The sequence below is a fragment of the Erythrolamprus reginae genome, chromosome 5, assembly GCF_031021105.1.
Source record: "Erythrolamprus reginae isolate rEryReg1 chromosome 5, rEryReg1.hap1, whole genome shotgun sequence".
Taxonomy (NCBI): domain Eukaryota; kingdom Metazoa; phylum Chordata; class Lepidosauria; order Squamata; family Dipsadidae; genus Erythrolamprus; species Erythrolamprus reginae.
Genome location: NC_091954.1, coordinates 105756056 through 105780883, shown reverse-complemented (window position 1 = coordinate 105780883; position 24828 = coordinate 105756056). Strand labels below are relative to the sequence as shown.

The window sequence follows — 24828 nt, the reverse complement described above, 5'->3', positions numbered from 1 at the left end:
CATAATGGGGACAACTTAAATGGAACCAGACTAATCTAGCACTTTCCTGGCTTTTCAGAGCTTCAAAGGGCATTAATGTTCCATTGCTGCCAGCTGTTGAACAGCTGAATTGAATAAAATAACATTGCACTGGGCACTTCAAGTGTTGACAGATCATAACTTTTGGGCCTGTACTAACAAGAGGTCCTTTCTGTTGCACGGAGAGCAAGAGAGCTTTTAGCTGTATACCAATTGAACATTGTCCAAGTAGATCTTCACACCACCCTCCCAAGAGGTCTCAGTTGCTAAGGTGGCTTGAATCTGTGGAGAGCAAAACGGTTAAGTTGAAGAGCCTTGATAGTTATTTATTACGTTGTTTTTCATTGAGACCTGAATACAAAGCCAGTGTTCTCTCTCTGTGTTTCTGCTACCTGATAAATCAGTGACGACTAAAATGCACTTTCCAGATGTTGATGGACAGTGATGAGAGATGTTGGGAGGTGCTACTCAGCACCGTCTGTAAAGTCCCGTGTTGCTCACCTGGGTCATGAGTCTGCAAAACAAAACAAAGTCATTTCTGTCACCAGGAAGGGTGAAGTCTAGATGTATTTATTTTCTGTGGAATGAAAAAAATATATGAGTACATTTCTGTGAAATACTGCATTTTTCAGAATACAGTGATACCTCGTCTTACAAACCCCTCGTCATACAAACTTTTTGAGAAACAAACCCGGGGTTTAAGATTTTTATGCCTCTTCTTACAAACTATTTTCACCTTACAAACCCAAGCAGCCGCCACTGGGATGTCCCGCCTCCGGACTTCTGTTGCCAATGAAGCACCCATTATTGCGCTGCTGGGATTCCCCTGAGGCTCCCCCCCATGGGAAACCCCACCTCCGGACTTCCGTGTTTTTGCGATGCTGCAGGGGAATCCCAGCAGCGCAAAAACAGGCGCTTCGCTGGCAACAAAAGTCCAGAGGTGGGGTTTCCCAGCGAGGGGAGCCTCAGCGAAATCACAGCATCACAAAAACACGGAAGTCCGGAGGTGGGGTTTCAAGGACTTCCATGTTTTTGCGATGCTGCAATTTTGCTGAGGCTCCCTTCGCTGGAAACCCCACCTCCGGACTTCCATTGCCAGCGAAGCACCCATTTTTGTGCTGGTGGGATTTCCCTGCTGGGATTCCCCTGCAGCATCACAAAAACATGAAAGTCTGGAGGTGGGATTTCCCATGGAGGGGAGCCTCAGGGAATTCTAGCAGCGCAAAAACAGGCGCTTCGGCTGACAAAAGGGGTGAGTTTTGGGCTTGCACGCATTAATCGTTTTTCCATTGATTCCTATGGGAAACATTGTTTCGTCTTACAAACTTTTCACCTTACAAACCTCGTCCCGGAACCAATTAAGTTTGTAAGATGAGGTATCGCTGTATAAGATGCATCTTTTCCTCTCTAAAAGAGGCTGAAAATTTGTGTGCGTCTTATACTCTGAATGTAGCTTTTTTGAAGTCTTTTTTTCAACCCTAAACAATTTTCCTGCCTGTTATGGGCTTGTAGGCTTTTTCATTGCTACTCTCTGTGAAGGTTTTTTCCAGTCCTAAGTCTTTGTAGGCTTTTTTTTATTGCTACTCGCTCCAAATAATGTTCCTTCCAGCCCTTACCAGGGGATAAAATAATGTGCTGAGGCTGACCCAACTAAGGATGCTAGCCAGATAAATACCTGGTAGTCAGATCCCCCTCCCCCAATTTTCCTCCCAAAAATCTAAGGTGCGTCTTATACTCCGAATAAATCACGTATAGTCCTCGATTCACGGCTAATAACCTTACCAACTTATTCAAAGTTACAGCAGATCCCCCAAAAGGCACTTATATGATTAGGTTACAGAGTTTCAATGATCACATCTCAGGCACTAATCAACCAGCCTGCTCTTATTTACAATGGGGGTTTTTTTTGGAGAAAACTGGCATTTATTTCCACTTTTTGGCAAAAAAAGAGAGCAAACAGCTTTACTTAAAACCATTCACTTAAGAATGGCTACAAAAATGGCCATAAAATTGGGCTTGTTCATATGATGATCCAATTTATGTCCATTTCAGTATATGATCATAATGGGTAGTGTCAAGGACTACTTATGAGCCGAGGTGGCACAGTGGGTAGAGTGCTGTACTGCAGGCCACTAAAGCTGACTGCTAGATCTGCAGGTCAGCGGTTCAAATCTCATCACTGGCTCAAGATTGACTCAGCCTTCCATCCCTCCGAGGTGGGTAAAATAAGTACCCGGATTGTGGGGTCAATATGCTGGTTCTTAAGTACTATTGCTAACATGTTGTAAGCTGCCTTGAATCTAAGGAGAAGGGCGGCATTAAAAAATCGAATAAAGAAATAAAATACTACTAATGCTTTCACATGGCTGCAATTTTCTAAGGCTATACAGTGATCCCTCATTTTTCATGGGGATGCATTCCACGACCACCCGCGAAAAACGAATTTCCACAAAGTAGAGGAATGCTGTTTTCGTAAGCTCCTTAAAACCCACCTCTGCCGTCAGGCATGGGGGAACTGAGATATTCTTTCCCCCTAGGCCTCTACAATTTATGCATGGTATGTTTGGATGTATGTTTGGATTTATAAATAGGGTTTTTTAGTTGTTTTAGTAGAAACATAGAAACATAGAAGACTGACGGCAGAAAAAGACCTCATGGTCCATCTAGACTGCCCTTATACTATTTCCTGTATTTTATCTTACAATGGATATATGTTTATCCCAGGCATGTTTAAATTCAGTTACTGTGGATTTACCAACCACGTCTGCTGGAAGTTTGTTCCAGGGATCTACTACTCTTTCAGTAAAATAATATTTTCTCACGTTGCTTTTGATCTTTCCCCCAACTAACTTCAGATTGTGTCCCCTTGTTCTTGTGTTCACTTTCCTATTAAAAACACTTCCCTCCTGAACCTTATTTAACCCTTTGACATATTTAAATGTTTCGATCATGTCCCCCCTTTTCCTTCTGTCCTCCAGACTATACAGATTGAGTTCATTAAGTCTTTCCTGATACATTTTATGCTTAAGACCTTCCACCATTCTTGTAGCCCGTCTTTGGACCCGTTCAGTTTTGGATTGTTACATGCTGTTTTTATCACTGTTGTTAGCCGCCCCGAGTCCACGGAGAGGAGCGGCATACAAATCCGATAGATAGATAGATAGATAGATAGATAGATAGATAGATAGATAGATAGATAGATAGATAGATAGATAGTATTTAACGAGTATTTTGACTTTTAAAACGCTCCCTGTATTGTTAACAACCCACCGCTGCTGACAGCTGAGAAGGACTGGCTTCTCTCAGCTACCACACGGGCTAAAGAAAGCCGCCGCTGCAGGCCTCCCCCCCCCCAAACACATACAAACCATCCCCGGCGTTCTTTTCCGTTTGAAAAAACCTGTGAAATAGCGAATGCGAGAAAGATGAACCGCGAAGTAGCGAGGGATTACTGTATATGTTTGCTTCCTTGTGGTTCGGCTGTTTTAAATTTTTATACGGTTTAACCTTCCTTGCTGCATTCATTTAAACACTGTCCCATCAAACAGCAATAGCCTTTCCCAGTTTTCTGTGCTCAGGCTGAATTGGCTCAAACTTCCCTAAATGCATGGCCTAATGATCTTTGCTCCTACTTTTTGCAGAAAGTCCAAATAATGCATTTCTTCCCCAGAGAAACTCCTTGCTCTTCTGCTTCCCATGTCTTCTAATCTAAACAACACCTGTGTATACTCTCAGTTGGTTTCAAAATTTCTTCTGGACAGTTTCACTCATGGCCTAGTTGATTTTCTCATAGTCTCATGTTATTTATCTGCCTCTCTTGATATTTTATTCTCTATTTGAGTGGTTCACAACCTTGCTAATACAGTTCCTCATGTTGTGGTGACACCCCCCCCAACCCTAAAATAATAAAATAATTAGGAAACTCAGGGGTGGGTTCTAACTTAACTCGCTGCTGGTTCACTTCCTCCTGCAATGCGTGGCTGTGTGTGTTCTTTGCGCATACATGCATCCACAGTGCCGAAATTAAAATAAAATTGCAGAGAGAGAGAGAGAGAGAGAGAGAGAGAGAGAGAGAGAGAGAAACATGATTGTGACACATGTGCAGTGCCAGAAATTTGGCTTCTGTGCATGCTCAGATGTTCCCATGGTATAGATTTTTTTTTGCAGTAATCTATTATTTATTTCTTAATTAATTAATTTATTTCTTAATTAATTAATTAAGACTCGGGACGGCTAACAACAATAAAGAAAACAATGTAACAAATCTAATATTAAAAAAGTAATCTAAAAACCCCCAATTTAAGAGAGCAATCATACAAACAAGCATACCATGTATAAATTCTATAAGCCTAGGGGGAAGGGAAAATTTCAATTCCCCCATGCCTGATGACAGAGGTGCATTTGGGTGGACCTGCCTGGAAACAGATAGAGGAGTGGTATCTCGGCTCCTAAGACCATTGTAAATATATGTTTCCCAATAGTCTTAGGCGACCCCTGTGAAAGGATCGCTCGACCCCCAAAGGACTTGCGACTCACAAGTTGAGAACTGTTGCTCTATTCTGAGAACAGTGTTCCTCTTACTATCTACTGTATTTTTCAGAGTATAAGACACACCGGAGTATAAGATGCACCTTGGGGGAGGAAAATTTACCTTCCAGGTATTCAACTGGATAGTGCAGTTATGGCGAACCTATGGCACGGGTGCCAAAAGCGGCACGCGGAGTCATATCTGCTGGCACACGAGCCGTTGCCCTAGCTCAGCTCCAATATGCATGTGTGTGCCAGCCAGCTGATTTTTGGCTCACACAGAGGCTCTGGAAGGGAATTTTTGACTTCGAGAGAGGCTCAGGGAGGATAGGGGAGGGGTGTTTACCCTCCCCTGGCTCCAGGAAAGCCTCTGGAGCCTGGGGAGGGTGAAATATGAGCCTACTGGGCCCTCCAGAAATTGGGAAATAGGCTGTTTCCAGTCTCCAGAGGGCCCCCGGAGGGGATTGCTTTCAGTCTCCCCAAGCACTGAATTATAGCTTTGGGCACTCGCACAGGTTCGCCATCATTGGGCTAGTGTCCTTAGTCTGTTCAATTTCACTATACAGTAGTACCTCTAGATACGAGCTGCTCCACATGCGAGTATTCCAAGTTACGAGCCGCGACGCAAGCGAAATTTCTGTTCGACACCCGAGCTCAAATTCGGGATACGAGCCGAGCTTCCACTAGGTGGTGCAAGAATCTCCTTGCTTCTGGTTATCTCGGCGCGAAAAACAAAGTCTAAAGACATTCGTTCGAGATGCAAGTTGATCGACTTACGAGCTCGGGTCTGGAACGAATTAAACTCGTATGTCGAGGTATCACTGTATTATTTTATCTTTTGTTTTTTAGGGGAAATAGGAATGAAAACAAGCCTACAAAGAGTTAGGGCAGGAAAAACTGCTTCAGAGGGAGTAGGAATAAAAAAAAAATGCAGGAAGAGGGTTAGCACTGTGTTAGGGCTGAAAAAGCCTTTTTCAGGGGGAGTAGGAATAAAAACAAGCCTGCAAAGAGTTAGGGCAGGAAAAAGCCTTTGGAGGGGTTAGGAAGCAGGGAAGATCATTAGCATCTAGTTAAGGCTGGGGAAAAAAAACATGGAAAAGCTACATTTAAATGTACAATTGCTATTTTAGATTTTAAATTATTAGATTTGTCAATACATATTGTTCTTTATCACTGCTGTGAGCCGCCCCGAGTCTATAGAGAGGGGCGGCATACAAATCTAATAAATAAATAAATAAAAATAAAATATTTGGAGTATACGATGCACCCAAATTTTCAGCCTTTTTAAGGGAGGAAAAATAAGATAACTAAACAGTTCAGTAGTCCTCTTTGAGTAGTCATTCCTCATGTAATTACTAGGTTGTATTCCATACAAAAGACACTAAATATTTATAGTAGGGGTTTTCTCTGATTTTCATTTAATCACTTACTCCCATCATCAATTTTAACATGTGAGATGTGAACATCTATATTAGATTCTGCTCCTTATTGGAGTGGCCTGCAAGCCCCTTAAATCAATCAATCCGTAAACGATTCCATATATCTGTTGAGATTCCAAATACCATTTTTGCTTTAAATCACTCATTTGGAAATTTCTGTTTCTTCAGAATGATCACTTGAAAGGCTTTTGCCTTCGGCATCTGAGCTTTTATAACAACAGGAATGAAATTCTAATACTTGCAACATTAGCAACATACTGATTAAGTTTATTGGGGGGATTAAACCTTTCTGCACAGCCAGAATAAATTAGAATGTCCTTCAAATGAGCAGAGAAAATGAATGCCCAACATATGCTTAAATACCAATTTGTTACCAGTCTATGATCTATGGTTTATTTCCATTTGGATTAGCAATTAGCCTCCCACTAGCAAAATGTCACTTGCTGATGAAGTAGAAGGAGCAGAAAACACCAGACTGATAATAAAACTGTTCCCCAAATCCAGCAGTTACCTCTGCTGCTGCTCAATTAAATTGGTTACATATAATAACAATAAAATGTAAACACATGAATCTTTCAGAAATCAGAGGAAATATCCCCCACATACCAGTGCAACATAATCCAATATTATTATCCCTACATGTATATGAAACCTTTTATCTCCCTCTCTTCAATAATACACTGCGTTATTTTAGGGGTAGGATGAAATTAATGTATTTCTGCTTTTGGAAATGCTTTTCAAGAGGAGCCTGCAGTTCTACCCAGTGCTTCCACCAAACCCACCTTCCTTTAAAACCTGGGTCATTTGAGTATTATTATTATTATTATTATTATTATTATTATTATTATTATTATTATTATTATGTCAGTACAACACAGCAAACGAGATCACTATGCTGGATTTTGTATTTCATCACCAGTCGGGCACTTCCCAAGCACTTAAGACTGCATGATGTAGCGGCGAATTATGTTTGCCAATACCAGTAAAGCGGCCTTTTGCAATTGACAAATGTCCGCTGAGATCCTTTTGCACTGCGCCCAGCGTGCCAAGTACCACTGGGACCACTTTCACTGGCTTATGCCAGAGTTGTTGCAGCTCGATTTTTAGATCTTCGTATTTCACTAATTTCTCTAGCTGCTTCTCCTCAATTCTTCTGTCTCCTGGGATTACGATGTCGATGATCCATACTTTCTTTTTCTCCACAATCAGGATGTCTGGTGTGTTATGCTTCAGAATTCGGTCAGTCTGAATTCAGATTATTGTTGTTGTTGTTATTATTGTTGTTGTTGTTATTGTTGTTGTTATTATTATTATTATTATTATTATTATTATTATTATTATTATTATTCCTATTCCTATTCCTATTCCTATTCCTTCCCCCGTATAACATATTTCAATTTAGACTAGTTGAACGGGCATTCATTATATGTACATAGCATGTTAAACATGATAAATGCTGATCATTGTTTGGGGTCATTTGTTGGTTTGGACTCTTGTGAAAATATATTCCATTTGACAGAATAACAGAGTTGAAAGGGACCTTGAAGGTCTATTAGTCCAACCTCTGCTCAGGCAGAAAATACCATTTCAGATAAATAGTTGTCCAATCTCTTCTTAAAATCTTCCAGTGTTGGTGCATCCACTACTTCTGGAGTTAATTGTTCCCAGTGTCAGGAAATTTCTCCGTAGTTCTATAGGGTGTCCAGCAAACCTGGAAAACAGGGAATCATTAGGGGAATTGGCGGTTCGGGAAATACCAGGGAATTAATGAAAAAAATGGAATAAGGGAAAAAAACTGTATTAAAATGTTTGTCAGGGAAAAATCATATAATAATAATAATAATAATAATAATAATAATAATAATAATAATACTGCTGGGCGCAGTACCAAAGGATCTCAGTGTACATTTGAAAACCATCGAAATTGACAAAATCTCCATCTGTCAATTGCAAAAGGCCGCGTTACTGGGATAGGCAAACATAATTCGCCGGTACATCACACAGTCCTAGATGCTTGGGAAGCGCCCGACTAGTGATGAAATACGAAATCCAGTATAGTGATCTCGTTTGCTGTGTTTGTACTGACATAATAATAATAATAATAATAATAAATAATAATAATAATAATAATAATAATAATAATAATAATAATATATTAGATTTGTATGTTGCTCCTCTCCGAAGACTTGGGGCGGCTCTCGACAACAATACAGTACAAATCTAACAATAAAAAGCTGTAGTTAAAACCCACTATCATTAAAAAGCAATCGATACTACACAATCATAAAAACGGATCGCGCTGCCTGGCAGAGTCAAGCAAAAATAAGCATAACTGTGGCAACAACTTGCTTCCTCAGCTACTGATATTTCTCCACGGCTTAGCCATTTGGTATCATGTCATCTACAACCGTACCTTACCTAGATAGCATGTTACAGATATCAAGGAATTTCAAAAGGCTTTCCCCCATGGACACCCTGTTCTATATTGAATCTCTCCTTGATTAGTTTCCATCCATTGCTTCACGTCCTGCCCTCAGACCCTTTAGAGAACAGGTTGACAGCCGTCTTCTTTGGGGCAACACCTCAGATATTGGAACACTGCTAGTCCTTTTCATTTCTAAGAACCATCTTGGGGATCAATAGAAATACATCAGCAGCAGTAAGAGCTGAAACTGGCATCCACTCCATCTACAGTTTAACAGTTATTAAAGTCTTCAACTATTGGTGGAGGATTCTCCCAATGGAACCTGACAGACTCCCAAAAATGTGCTTAGAAGAACAGATGGGCACACCCAAACCCACTACATGGGTCAACCAACTTTCTCAAACCACCCTATATTTCGGTTTCTCAATGCAACACCTGCTTTCAGCCGGATATCAGGCCAAGGCAATATTTAAACAAAGAGTTTTAGATGTTAATGCACAAACTGATATTGAGGCACTTTCTAAGTGCAGGTCACTGAAATGGTTAGCCAAGAACAAAACAGCCTTTCAAGTAGAAAAATACCTGACAATGGGTCTGACCCAATACCATAGAACAACACTCACTAGAGCAAGATTTGAGCAGTTAGATTCTATGGTCAAATATGGACGATTCCACCAAGTACCATATTTTGAGAGAACATGCATTTGCGGTGCACCAGAAATAGAAGACATTGCACATGTGCTACTCAATTGTAAACTATACTCCTCAGTAAGACCTCAGTATTTACAGCCCCTACTTGACAAAATCATACACTGGGACTGTAATAAACAATTATGATATTTTCTTCAGGGTACAAATATAAATGTAGTTTCTAGAACCGCTAAGTTTATAGTCAGGGCTGTACAGATGAGAATACGTTTTATAGAACATATTGGGGTGGCATGCAAAGGAGATGAACTTACTTAAGAATATTTTATATCAGTATCTTAGTTTTGTTTAATATAATCCTTTGCACGAGTTATATTCTCATGTTTTACTACTCAATTTTAGCTTATTATACTGCATTTTAACTTATTATTTATTCAAATTCCCTCTATTTTAGCCAATTTTACTGTATTTTAACCAGTCACAGTTTTATTATGACCGATGTGGTCCTTTTCCTCGCTTTGATATGGTCGATTGACTAATCAAATAAAGTTGATATTAATATTAATTAGTCCTTTTCATTAAACTGGTTTTACCCAACTCCAGCAACTGTTCTTTGTATATTTAGCCTCTAGCCCCCTAATTTGGTTCATATAGTACCTAGTGTATTTTGATGTTTTCTTCATCATGACTCCTTGGCATATGTAAAAACTGGTGGGTTTTTATTTTTAGTTTGAAATCCAAGATCTAGTTATATTTGCCATTGTTTCTTTCACAAAGCTAAGACGTTAGCCAGAGTTTGGCCCTACTGCAATGGATAAGCCTCAGCCTCCAGAGGCAGCTGTGCCATTCAATAGCAGTCGCATGGCTATTCATGCAGAGGGCTTATGAATAATCCAGTAAACAATGGCTGTGGTCAGATGAATGGGCAAAAGAATTGTAACAAAAGGCTAGCTTGTGCATAGGTTGAAGATCAGGAAGTAGGAAAAAAAGGGGCTGTCATGGCTCATCTCTCTTTTGGAGAAAACAAGGTTTTCTGCCTGTTATCCAGAGGCATGGGTGATCTCCATATTGGCTAGTAGAGATCATCCTAGCCTTCATTGAATAAAAATTACAGTGCAATGTTCATGCCTTTAAAAGAATATTGTAAATTGAACTGTGTTTCCTTTAAGTTGATCAAATGGCCCCTTAGATCTGACAAAGATTGTGCATTTCTAGAAGCTATACAGTGTTCCCTCGATTTTCGTGGGGGATGCGTTCCGAGACCGCCCGCGAAAGTCGAATTTCCACGAAGTAGAGATGCGGAAGTAAATACACTATTTTTGGCTATGAACAGTGTCACAAGCCTTCCCTTAACACTTTAAACCCCTAAATTACAATTTCCCATTCCCTTAGCAACCATTTAGATTATTATTCACCATGTTTATTTATTAAAATTTATTTAAAAAAATATTTATTAAAGGCGGACGAAAGTGGTATAGGGGAAAAAACTGCAAATTATTTTTTAATTAATATTTTGAAAAACCGTGGTATAGCAGTTTCGCGAACTTTGAACCCGCAAAAATCGAGGGAACACTGTACAGTGATACCTCATCTTACAAACCCCTTGTCATACAACCTTTTTGAGATACAAAACCCAGGGTTTAAGATTTTTTTGCCTCTTCCTCCAAACTAATCCAGAGGTGGGGTTTCCCAGCGAGGGGAGCCTCAGCGAAATCGTAGCATCACAAAAACACAGAAGTCCAGAGGTGGGGTTTCAAGGACTTCCATGTTTTTGCGATGCTGCAATTTCGGTGAGGCTCCCCTCGCTGGAAACCCCACCTCCGGACTTCCGTTGCCAGCGAAGCACCCATTTTTGCGCTGCTGGGATTCCCCTGCAGCATCACAAAAACACAGAAGTCCGGAGGTGGGGTTTCCCACGGAGGCAAGCCTCAGGGAAATCCCAGCAGCGCAAAAACAGGCGCTTCGGCTGGCAAAAGGGGTGAGTTTTGGGTTTGTATGCATTAATCGCTTTTCCGTTGATTCCTATGGGAAACATTGTTTCATCTTACAAACTTTTCACCTTATAAACCTCATCCCAGAACCAATTAAGTTCGTAAGATGAGGTATCACTGTACTTCTATTGTAAAGAAATAAACAACATACTTTATCCCCTTAAAAACAAAAAAAAACCCTGGGGCTGCTTTTGTGGCTCATAGATTTTCTGATGGATTTATTTTCTTTCTTTCTTTCTTTCTTTCTTTCTTTCTTTCTTTCTTTCTTTCTTTCTTTCTTTCCTTCTTTCCTTCTTTCCTTCCTTCCTTCCTTTCTCTCTCTCTCTCTCTCCCCCCCCTCTCTTATTGATTGCATCACCATGGCAATTTCAAATAGATAGGCTTAGCTTAAATCTATATCTATAAAAGCAAAAACCACTCATGCTGTAATCACGAAATCTCCAGAACTGTAAAGCCTACAAACCTGAAATTCGGCACGTATGTTCCTCCTGCCTTCTAGGTGCTCACTAAGAAAGGATTTTCCAAAATGACCATCAGAGCATTACTATTTCCTATATTAATAACACACAACCAAGGCATTCAAATCCCCTTCCCCACCTCGAAGTAATCTGTTCCAAATGCAAAACCCAAGCTCAGGAGAGGTCTTTCACTTTTACTTTCACAAGCAGCTTTACTTCCTCCTTCCTGTCTCTTCTTGCTCACATAGCAAATACTGTTTGAGTTTCCAAACGCCCCTCAACTCTCTCACACACTGACCGGACACTAGCCAGATGAACATCAATGGATGCTGGTAGGCCAAGGCAGAAGTTCTCTCCCCCACTCTCCCCATTGTTTTCCTCCTCAGTTGAGACAAATCTGTTTCTTCTACTGTAACACCAATTACAGTGTTCCCTCGATTTTCACGGGTTCGAACTTTGCGAATAGCCTATACCACGGTTTTTAAAAAAATATTAATTAAAAATTACTTTGCGGGTTTTTTCCTGTACCACGGTTTTTCCCGCCCGATGGTGTCATACGTCATCGCCAAACTAATAATTTTTGCAAATAACAAAAAAATAATTATTGTTGATAATTATGTTTATAAATATCAGGATCACTACGTGTCTTATTCAATGGTGAGTACCAGTAATAATGGTGAGTAAATGGTTGTTAAGGGAATGGGAAATGGTAATTTAGGGGTTTAAAGTGCTAAGGGAAGGCTTGTGATACTGTCCATAGCCAAAAATGGTGTATTTACTTCCGCATCTCTACTTTGCGGAAATTCGACTTTCACGGGCGGTCTCGGAACGCATATCCCCCGCGAAAATAGAGGGAACACTGTAAAGAGAAAAGAGTTAAAAAGCGCAGAAAAAGGTTTACCGCTCTTTTGTAAAGATCTGTAGGTCATATGATTAGGAAAACACAAGTAAGGGAAACTGCACACAAGTATCCTCAAACTCATCCCCAAGTAGACAGGCTGTAAAAATAGTATTATTAACACCCTCTGATACTAATTAGTTAGATATTCTACTCCCCCTCTCAACCTGAAAATAAACTCTGCAGATAACGGTATATCATAGGAGAGGCTTCTGTGGGGAAAATCTGAGGAAGAGAAGTGGATAGGATAGAATAGAGGCGATTTCGGTGGGTCCAACCTGAGGGAGAGAAAGGGGATAGGATAGAGGAGGATTCTGTGGGGCAAGATTGAGGGACAGAAGGGGACAGGAGAGGCCTCTTTGGGGCACGTCTGAGGGAGTGAAGGGGGATAAGAGAGGAGAGGCTTCTGTGGGGCAAGCCTTAGGTAGAGAAGTGGATAGGAAAGGATTAGTGGGGCCAGCCTGAGGGAGAGATGGGGAGAGGAGGTGGATGGGGAAAAGGAATCCTCAATCTGAGCATTGCATTGGCAGTTCTGTGTTAGCAAAAACTTCAGAAGAGAAGGATTTAGGGATAGTGATTTCTGACAGTCTCAAAATGGGTGAGCAGTGTGGTCGGGCAGTAGGAAAAGCAAGTAGGATGCTTGGCTGCATAGCTAGAGGTATAACAAGCAGGAAGAGGGAGATTGTGATCCCCTTATATAGAGCGCTGGTGAGACCACATTTGGAATACTGTGTTCAGTTCTGGAGACCTCACCTACAAAAAGATATTGACAAAATTGAACGGGTCCAAAGACGGGCTACAAGAATGGTGGAAGGTCTTAAGCATAAAACGTATCAGGAAAGACTTAATGAACTCAATCTGCATAGTCTGGAGGACAGAAGGAAAAGGGGGGACATGATCGAAACATTTAAATATGTTAAAGGGTTAAATAAGGTTCAGGAGGGAAGTGTTTTTAATAGGAAAGTGAACACAAGAACAAGGGGGCACAATCTGAAGTTAGTTGGGGGAAAGATCAAAAGCACCATGAGAAAATATTATTTCACTGAAAGAGTAGTAGATCCTTGGAACAAACTTCCAGCAGATGTGGTTGGTAAATCCACAGTAACTGAATTTAAACATGCCTGGGATAAACATACTGTATATCCATTGTAAGATAAAATACAGGAAATAGTATAAGGGCAGACTAGATGGTCCATGAGGTCTTTTTCTGCTGTCAGTCTTCTATGTTTCTATGCTTCTGTAGGGCAAGCCTTAGGAGAGAAGGGGAGAGGAGAGGCTGATCATAACTACTCATTAATTTTCAAGCCCTAAGTGTCGATTTATCAATCCCGATCACATAGTTCCCTAGCGGAGCACAAATATTTAGCTAGTGAGAAATTAGAGAAATCTTTAAATCCTTTGTTTTGCATTGCTATTCTTCTGGAACGGATTGTGTGTCTGTAGGCCGTTTATTGTTGTTAGGTTTTCTGTTTCATTCCAAGTTCCAGATTTAAGATTTCTGTAAACAAGCAATTGACGTACACTGCCAACTTGACAAGAGTGATGACTGTAATCTTCTCTCCCCCTAAGATACCTAACCTTTCCATTGTCAATGTATCTTGCATCCAACTTTGAATGAAATCATCCTTCACCTACCTTTGGTTCTCTGTTTGTGTTATTGCTAAGCAATGTTCCTTTATACTATTTAGTTATTTTATTTATTCAATTTGTACGCCGCCCATATCCCAAGGGACCAAGGCGGCTCACAACTGATTCTGATTATTTGTACTATTATGCCTTCTTTCTACAACAGCTCACAGTGGAAAGTGAGGACAAATAGTGAGAGCAAAAGAATTACAATGGGGAGATATGGCTGGGCTTTAGTGATAAATAGATTCTGTCTTTTGTCTGGCAACATCTAAAGAGATGGAATTTACTTTTTGTGAGAGATCTGTAGCTACAAAAGAAATTAAGATTGCAAAAGTTGCTGTTTATCATTGCTGATATGTCCCTCTACTTTATTATCCCTTTGATGGTGTGTATATGCTATCAAATGCAGTATTTTTTGAGTTATTTTTACATGGAATTATTTCTTGAGGTCCTAAATTATATATCCCAATCCTTCCACAAGACATGTTTGTTCCCCCAGAAATAATATCTTCCACATTGTTTTTGAGGATAGCATGTCAACATTTCGATACTAGAATTGATTTTAATGAATGTAGTAAATAGTTAAGGAAGTATATAATTCTTAATTTTCTGTGCTTTCAGCTCCTCCTTTGATGCCCTTCTCTGCATCAAAGATATTCCAGTGGCATTCTACATTGTGGGTGGAGCCAAGTATGGGATGATACTGTCCATTCAGCCAATGAGGACTGGGTGTCAACTGGTAGATCTCTGCCTCCATTACCCCCTCTTTGACTCAGTCCGTGGTCTGACAGTATGTGTATTTTTTGATCTCCCAGCTTGTGATAGTTTTTCTACCTTACTATGAAGTCAAGGTTTCAGTAATTGTGAGCATTTTCTGACTTTCCTAACATCATTCAGAATCTCTGAGGTCGAAAGTGTCTCAGAGCTGTAGCTCTGTGATCCACACAGGCATCCATCGATTGGGCCTCGCCAATGCCTTTTATCCGCCACTACAAAGTTGACGTTTTCACTTTGGCGGAGTTCTTCAAAGGGTGCACTCACAGACAGTGAACTCCCACCAGATTTAGCCCCCCCAATGCACGGAGGGTTTTGGTATGTACCATAATTACATGTTGGTTCCACCCACTATGGAGAAGCATTGGTTTTACTTGCTACGCCTTGTATCGTATGGTGGAGCCAATCCCACCTATAATCAGTCTGGTCTGTGTCCTGGGATATCAAATTGTGATCATTTATTGTTTGAGTGCACCTTGGGAGAAGATATGCCTAGTCTGTCTATTGGTCTTCGTCAAAGAGGGGATAATGGAGGCAGAGGCGGAGATCTACAATTTGACAGACTCAGTCCACATTGGCTGAATGGGCAGTGTCATCCCATACTTGGATGTTGGGTCCATCCACAGGTGAAATGCTTCCAGTTCTCTCATGCCTGTTGGTCGTCAGAGAGCCAGTCGCAAAGGCAACACATGATTCCGCCTACTGTCTTGGACATCGCCATTTGGGGTCTTTTATCCCCTGTGCATGCGCCAAGCATTCAGTGTATGTGCAGAGGGTAAAAGAACCCAAATTGCTCTCCGATGACCAACAGGCACTAGTGGCTCCATCCTATGAGAAAAGGGGTATCAGGTAAGAACCAACGGCCCTTTTCTTTGAGTTTGGCTCATAGAATTTTATGGCTATAGAAAAAAAACCCATACATCATTTCAGTTCTCTTTGAAAAGGATGGAGAACGGAACAAGAAAAATACGAGCATTTTTCTTCTTTGATAAATTTTATGGAATGATGCATTAATTATCTTGACACATTGTTCATTCTGCTGTACTTCTCTTGACCCTTCTGTATCAAGGTTTCCTTGGACAGTTGGTTTCTCTGAAATGGTTTTAGCAAGTTTAAAACTTTTGACAAGAGCCGTGGGCACTTTTGGTTTAACTCCTGCAGGTAACCCCAGGCCCAAAGTTAAATGACTTAACTTGGCAGATTGTGTGACTAACTAGAATTTGGGGGGTGACATAAACTGTGGTGGTTGCTTTTTGAAGTGCTTCTTGAAATTTGTTTGGTCTCAAGCAGAATATATGTTTCATCCTTTTCCTTTTTAATTTTCCCAATTCTGTCTATTTAAGAATTCAAAAGAAGCAGATTCTGGGGGCTACACAATCTTTAGCATATGTTTAAAATTGGTTTTCAGGATTTCCATTTGATCATAACAACATATTAATCAGCCCTACAAGCTCTTGAAACTGCATTTGTTGTTACGAGTGTGTGGGTGGGTGCCATTCTGGTCATCGAATATTCCTAATTTTTTCTCATCTTATATCATCCAAATTACACTTTTTAAGTAAATTTAAGTAAATTGTAGCTATTCTTAAAAGCGCTGCCAATATACTTCAAAGTTTCATTTCCCATGTACATCTATCTGGCACATTAGTTGCCTTAAACAGAATTGGAACATTGTCATTGTTGTTAGTCATGATGTTGTGTCCGACCCATCTCGAGTTGCGACCTCACAGTTAATCTTCCTCTAGGCCTTCCTGTTCTCTGCCATCCCCCAGAGTCCATTTAAGCTCACGCCTACTGCTTCAGTGACTCCATCCAGCCACCTCATTCTCTGTCCTCCCCTTCTTCTTTTCCCCTCAGTCTTTCCCAGCATTAGGCTCTTCTCCAGTGAGTTCTTCCTTCTGATTTGGTGGTCAAAGTACAGTGATACCTCGTCTTACGAACTTAATTGGTTCCCGGAGGAGGTTCGTAAGGCGAAAAGTTCGTAAGACGAAACAATGTTTCCCATAGGAAACAATGTAAAATCAATTAATGCGTGCAAGAAAAAACCCGCAAAAATGGTGCTCCACTGGGCGCCACCGCCCAGCTGTCACCTTTTGAAACAGCCGGGCGCTTCTCAGCGTTCTCCTGAATGCCGAACCTGGAAATTCGGCAAACGTTCGGGTTTGGGTGGCTGCCGAGAAGCCCCACCGCCTGGCTGTCGCCTTTTGAAACAGCTGGGAGGGGGGCTTCTTGGTGTCCTCCCGAACCCGAACGCCAAACCCGAACTTTTGCCGAACTTCCGGGTTCGGCGTTTGGTAGGCCGCCAAGAAGCCCCGGCGCCTAGCTGTCGCCTTTTGAAACAGCTGGGGGGCTTCTCGGCGTTCTGAATGCCGAACCCAGAAGTTCAGCAAAAGTTCGGGTTCAGGAGAACGCCTACAAGCCCCGCCGCCCGGCTGTCAGCTTTGCAAAAGAGCCGTGGAGCTGTCGGCCGGACAGGAGGCTCAAAGGGAGGTGGGGAATCCCAGTAGGGAATTCCATGGGCGGAGCTTTGACGTCACGGAGACGTCCTTCCTGGCCGGCTGAAACGTGGACTCTAGGCATACCCTTGGAGAACCTGGAATGCAGGCTAATTTTATATCCCTGGAGTTTCGTAATTTATTCAGAGATTTGAGGAAACATTTTTTAACAGATTCTGCAGCCTGAAAAAATTAGGAAAAGACCTGGTTTAGAAAACTCCTTTATAACTGTGGAACCATATCGACAGCACTCCTTTCAGATATGGTTGAACCATTTTGATAGCTTCTTTTTTTTCAGAGACCTTCATATTTCAGTAATTCAGCAGATGGCAGAATTGGAGCTAAACAAAGCTGGAGGGTTTATTTCTTTCCACACTCTGGAGGTCTTAACCTGAGTAATTGGCAGCTGGAAAGAGAGAAGGCTGAAAGTTGGGAGTTATTTCCAAGTAACTTGGAACCCTGCTTGATTGCTGTTTGCAGTGGCCATGCTTTCAGGCAATTAAGAGGATTTCAGTTTAAGCCATTTGAAGGGACCGGATTGAAGTCTTGTGAAATAATCTTGATTCAGATAGTTTGATAGCTCAGCTTTATCTCCAGATATCGGGGACTGAGCCTCAGATTTTACATGTACCAATCATATACCTTTACACTGAACTAAGTTCCATTTCCTATCCATCCATCCATCCATCCATCCATCCATCCATCCATCCATCCATCCATCTTTCTAATTCAACTTCTATGCCACTCAATCCCGAAGGACTCAGGGTGGCTTACAATATAAAAATACAAATTACAATAAAAAAGAAATCAAATATAAATATTAAAACAATAACCCTAGTTAAAAACACAACTCAAACAATCCAATCAACACATATGCATACCATTCAATACAATTTGGCCATGACAGATGTAAAGTTCATGGCTCCCTAGGCCTGCTGGCAAAGCCAGGTCTTCAGGGCCAGTAGGGTGGGAGCAGTATGGATATCGGGGTTGGGGGGGAGTTGGTTCCATAGAGCCGGGGCGACCACAGAAAAGGCCCTCCTCCACAGCCCCGCCAACCTTCATTGCTTAGTCGACAAGACCTGGATGTGCGATCTTATTGGTCTCTGGGAAGTATGCGGAAGGAGATGGTCCCGTAGATAGTCGGGCCCTATTTCCTACTGTCCATTGGCTAGTATGAAAGACTTAACTTATTCACCAGTACATATTCTAAACCCACGGGTGTCCAACTCGCAGTGTCATGTTGCTATCACATGACATATCACAACATTTCCCCCCTTCACTGAGCTGGAGTGTGTGTGGCCTGTGTGTGATGCATCTAGCCCGTGGGCCGTCAGTTTGACACTCCTGTTCTAAACTGCCTTAATGTCCATAGCCTGTGGCCTGATTCAGGTGCTCAGCATCTTCTTCGGTTCTAAGTGAACTAGCACTCTTCTCCAGTGCACTGCTTGGAGAATCCAAGCATGGGTTGACTTCTATCTATTTGTTAGAGACTGAGTTGTTTGATTTTTGGATTCTCCTGCACCGCACTGAGAAGAGGTGTGTTGGTAAGACCAGCACCTTTTATCACTGAAAAATGTTCTTCTTTTTCATTAAGAGCCCAGATTAACTCAGGTCCTTTTTGCAAGAAGATGGGAAGAAGTAATACAGTGAGTTGATTTAATTGTAAATGCAGACTAGGTTTTCAACTCAGTCACAGTTCCTTTTCCAGTAGGTATCAGCTTTAGAATCTATAGGATATATAGTTGAGATCATACATTGTACATCATATGACCATCTATGATCAGTAGTTTATTGCAAATTGGAACATTTGTGCACACAGTATACATTTTAAAGATGACTTCCCATTCCTTTTTGGTAGTCTGTTGTTACTAACTTTTAATTAAATAATTCCAGTCAAAGCACTCCAAAAGTAATTTTCCTAATTCATACATTCAATAACACTTCCACCCCCAGCAGGAATCTTCTTATTTTGATCTCATATTTATTATTGAATAAAGTTATTTCTCATGACTAGTTTCAGCAAGGAAGAATCTTTGAGATGGAAAATGTCTGTTTTTGAAGTGATCCAGAGGATGCTTTCATAGCAGGAAAAGGAGAATAAATGATCTATATATTAATAATTGCAATTCACTTATTGAAGACCAACGCTTTACATAATTAATCATGTATTTCTTAGAATGCCTTAATCAATGTATTAATATGTGGGCTGTTGAATAAACCATAATTGTCTGAGTTCACATAGCATGCTAAAAACATAAATTATTACTGATTAAGTAAGAAGAGCTTGCTAGATTTGCAAAACATGTTAAGGGCAAAGCAACTTACTTTTGACTTAACGTGATGTCTGAACATAACTAATTTTTATATGCATAGAACTGAATTTTACTGGGTTTTTTAAATTTCTTCATCTGGTTTGAGATTAAAGGGGAAGCATTTTATGCTAGTTATAAATAGAAGCTCAGATGGCATGGTTCTTTTGAAGTGGCAAATCCAATCATTATAAATTAGTAGCTTCTTAAGTGCCATCAAAATTTATTTATTTATTTATTTTATTTTATTGGATTTGTATGACGCCCCTCTCCAAGGACTCTGGGCGGCTCATAGCACAAGTGCCTCCTTGTAGAATTTAACTTGTTCCAACAATATTAAGCTGAAGCCAGATAACTCTTGTTGAGCTAGCGTATTGTATTCAACGGGGCTCCCATATAAAGTTACCCTTCTGTGGATGCTGTCAAAGTCCCTGATGAAGACAATGTCTTCAATGGAGCTAAGAGCAACCCAGCCGTGTGGGATCACTAACGAATGCGAATCCTAGAAAGAAGACTTGGACACATTCTCTCTCTGGGTGAAGTGACACGGTATGGAGCCATGTACCTCTTTTTATTTGGGAGCATAAGGAAATGGGGATAATTACACGTACATGTCAAGTGATACACAAACATCCAATAACATAACTTCAAACATGACATATTTTTGAGTCCTTCCTTTCCCACAGATATCACAAAACAATTTCCTAGAAGCACTTCCTCAGAGCAGATGTTTCTCACACCTAATTTCGCTGAAGCCTTCTGCCTTATCACAACTAATCTCCTTAATCACCCTCTCATTCCTGTTTTGCTTCAGGCAATGTAAATCTCCCCCTTTGATTGTATAACGTCCTGTCTGGAGTGATGTAAATTTGTTTATCAATGAGATGTTTATTGAGCCCTTTTGTTTCCCTGTTGTAATTACCAGGAATACAGACTAGGCAAGTTAGTGCCGTCCTATCCTGGTTTATAATAGATTCAGGGTAAGCAGAGTATTTTTATGCTAGAGGTCCAGATATAAATCCTATTCTAACATTTATGCCATACTGCAACACCCTTCCTTAGTCTAGTACTGTGATGGCGAACCTACGGCATGCGTGTCAGAGAAGGCATACAGAGCCCTCTCTGCTGACATGCGCGCTGTCGCCCCAGGTCAGATCTCCGTGGCGTTTCTTTCATGAGCTTCTGTTTCCTATTAAACGATGAAACCAGAAATTCACAAAACAAAAAGGTCTTAGCCGCTTCCTGCACTGCCGATGTTGGGATGCTTTGCCACTGCCTCCATATCAAGTGATACAAATATGAACATTTTTTTAACCTGACGTCTTTAGATTTTTTTTATGAAGTACTACTTTAGTTAATTACAAATTAAAAGTTTTGATTTTTTTTCTTCATCGGTTAATTTTTTACAGACTTCTAAAGTTTTGAAAAAGTGTGAATTTTCGGTGTTGCCTGCCTTTACATTTCTCCTCATAACTCAGGAGGAGATTAGGAGCATAGCAGGCACATGAGCATTTTTGGAAATTTTTAAATTAATTTTTTTTTCCGGAAATGGGTTTTAAAATTTTGCGTTTGCGCTCGCATGGATAGAATATTAACAAAGATACTCTTGTGACATATTTGTTGACAGCCTGTACAGTTCTGAGTAGAATGGTGTTTATTTTGTTTCTCTAGCCTTTTTTCTATCCTGAATTATGAGGATAAATGTAAACGCAGGCAACACTGAAATTTGCACTTTTTCTGAACTTTGAAAAACAGATAGATAGATAGGTAGGTAGGTAGGTAGGTAGGTAGGTAGGTAGGTAGATGGATGGATGGATGGATGTTCTGTTGGGCTCTCTGGTAGACTCCTCACGAAAATTCACAGGTACAAATTTCAGACACACACAGGTTTGAAAATTCAAAACAATGTTCTTTATAAAGAAAATTCACTTAACCTAAGCCCTCTTTTGGTATAGCAAAGAGCACTCGTCTCCAAACAAACTGGTAATTGGTACAAGTCCCTTATCAGTTGTGTGATACTTAGCTTGCAGCTGTGAGGCAATTCACAGTCCTTCTTCTTTCACAAAGTGAAACACACTTTGCTCTGGTTTAGTTTCAAAGCGGGGAAAAATCAGCACACAAAAGGTCCAAGTCAGTAAAGCAGTCACGAAACACAACGATCAGATAATCCTCCACAATGGCCAAACCCACAAGCTGCTCTTTATAGCAGCCTCACTAATTACCACAGCCCCACCCAACCACAGGTGGCCTCATTTTCTTTGATAATAATCTCTCAGTTGTTGCTTCCTATGCATCGCTCTCCGCATGCGTGGCTGTATCATTAACTCTTGTTCTGAATCCAAGGAGGAGCTAGATAATTGATCTCCTTCTGAGCTGTCTTCCACACTCTCCTCCTCCCTGTCACTCATGTCTTCTTGGTCAGAGGAGCCTTCATCAGCAGATTCCACCGGGGGCAAAACAGGCCTGCAGCATGTGGATGTCTCCCCCACATCCGCAGTTCTTGGGGCAGGAGCTGGGCCAGAGCTAACCACAACGATAGATAGATAGATAGATAGATAGATAGATAGATAGATAGATAGATAGATAGATAGATAGATTTGAAGCTGCACTTTTTGATAGTCATTGCTACGATGCATCGGCTCAGAATTTCCTTTGATTAATAAAAATAAATTTGCTTACATTAATTAAAAATAAAAACAAACATAAACAGCCAGATGATTACAACCAGTGTGTTGTAACAGAAAATCTAACATTTGCCATTGGTCTTGTTCAACGATATACAATTTGTCTTTTTAAATTGCACCTTCATAATGCTACCATTTTTCAGAAAATGTTCTATTTTGAACATAATTTTGGTAAAAGGGCTTGAAAAGCAATTAGTGGCTGTTTATAGTTTCTGTTATGGGCACATAAAATGAATCCACTTCTAATAAAGTACTAAGAATGCAAAGGCTTAAATGCTCTAACATCATAGTGGAAAAGCCTTAGGTAGAAGAACAAGTAGTCCTCAACTTGAGAGTGTAATGAAACCTGCTCATTACAATAGTAAGTCATAATGATCATAAAGCAGGTCATAACTATTTTACAAACTTTTTGCAGTGGTTGCTAGGTGAATCATGGTCATTAAATAAACCCCCCAAAAAACATTATTCTCTATTTTTGCTGTATACCAGAAATAAAACACAAATCTTTGGCAAAAACATAATAAATTGTAGTCATGTAATCATGGGATTCTCTAAATCAGGGGTCAGCAACTCGTGGCTCTGGAGCCACGTGAGGCTCTTTGGGCCCTCTGCCGCTGTTCTCTATCCCATCACTGGCTGTCCTGCCCCTTTGCCCTCACCTCTCCTCTCTTGATTGACCTGAGAAGGTAAGGATGATGGTGGGGGATGAAGAAGTGGCCGGGGCTAATTCTCTGGCACTTTACTCTTGAGGAGCTTCTTCTGGCCATTGTTGGTGCTGGGTATGACATGCCTTGGTCACTTAAGGAGACTCGCAACCTGCTCTCCACCCCGAGAAACTGGCCTGGCCCGGCTGCAACTGATGGCAGCCTCATTAACACAAGGGCTGGCGGGGTGGGAATGGGATCCAGTGAAATGGTCCTTGGCATACAGTACAGAAAACTTAACATTTCCTAAGAGATGTGGCCCGTTAGGCTGTTACCTTGGATTAGTGATGGCTCAACAAGAGGTCAGGAAGATGCCTTCATAGTTTCAGTTCCCTTTGCTATGTACTTGTCCCATTGTTGATTTTTGTGCAGATTGACATTTACTTGTCATTGTAACTAGCAGCAATATGAATTGTTATATAATCATGTCAAGATGGGCTGATGGGTTTACCAGTCAGCACACTCCAGATATTCTCAGATCGCGGAGGTTCCAATCATTGAATTATGTAATAAGGTTTTAACGGCTTTGAAGCACAGATCATCCAGTTTCAAATTCTCCCTCTCTCTCTTTCTCTGTATGTGTGTCTGTCCCTCTCTCACACACGCACATAAACAGTCACACACACCGTTCTTTGGAAAAAGTTCCAAGTTAGTGTGCAAAGGTATTACAGATCATAGAAACGTAGAAGATTGACGACAGAGAAAGACCTCATGGTCCATCTAGTCTGCCCTTATAATGTTTCCTGTATTTTATCTTAGGATGGATATATGTTTATCCCAGGCAAGTTTAAATTCAGTTACTGTGGATTTACCAACCACGTCTGCTGGAAGTTTCTTCCAAGCATCTACTACTCTTTCAGTAGCAAGCAAGAAAGTTCATGCTATCAAGCAATATTGGACTTAGTGCTACTGATTAAATATATATATATCTCTCTCTCCCTCTCTCTCTCCCCCCCTCCCTCTCTCCCCCCCCCTCTCTCTCTCATGGCAGAGGTTTTAGTTAGTAGTGTTAGATCAGGGATGTCAAACTTGCATTGACATGGCATCATCACGTGACATATCACAACTTTTACCCCCTTCGCTAAAATAGGTGTGGCCAGCGTGTGACGCATCCGGCCCGTGGGTCATCAGTCTGACATGTTTGCGTTAGGTCTAATATCTACCATTGTTTGATAGCATGAACTTTCTTATTTGATCTGTGATACCTTTGGGCACCTCCTGTGTGAACTTGGAAGGGAATTTTCACATCAAAATTTTACAACCAAGGAGAACAGAATTTCCTTTAACAGTCTGTGTTTATGGTGAGTCATGGCCCTGCGCTGAAATATCAGTATCTTCAACAAACCGAAGCTTAGCTATAGCCCAGGTGTCCCCAAACTTGGCAACTTTAAGGCTTGTGGACTTCAACTCCCAGAATTCTCCAGTCAGTTGGAGACAGGAGAATTCTGGGAATTGAAGTCCATAAGCCTTAAAGTTGCCAAGTTTGAAGATCTCTGCTGTAGCCAATTAACTATTATTTAAATTTATACTATGCCTTTCATCTAAGAGCTCAGATGGCTTGATCCTCAGTACTTCGCCATTAACCACTGTGCTGTAAAGGCATCTCAGTCGAGAGACTTGAATGTCCCGTGGTATCTAGTGGACTTATAAGGGGACTAGAATCTTTTAGTGCAGCATTTTGTACATTATCTCTTGGAAGAGAAAGATTGACTGGCTACAAACCACCCAGGAATTTTTTGTGGTTATGGATTAATTTGAACTTTTCAATCTTAAGATTTGGACTGGGAAATTTTAAAAACACAAGAGCACACAACAGATTTAAACTT

General features: G+C 40.8%; 1 protein-coding gene across 2 annotated transcripts in view; it reads left to right on the top strand.

Moving 5' to 3' along the window:
- TBL1XR1 (TBL1X/Y related 1) overlaps window positions 1–24828 on the top strand; it is a 320769-nt gene that overhangs the window by 170362 nt on the left and 125579 nt on the right. The gene's annotated exons all lie outside the window — the stretch shown is intronic.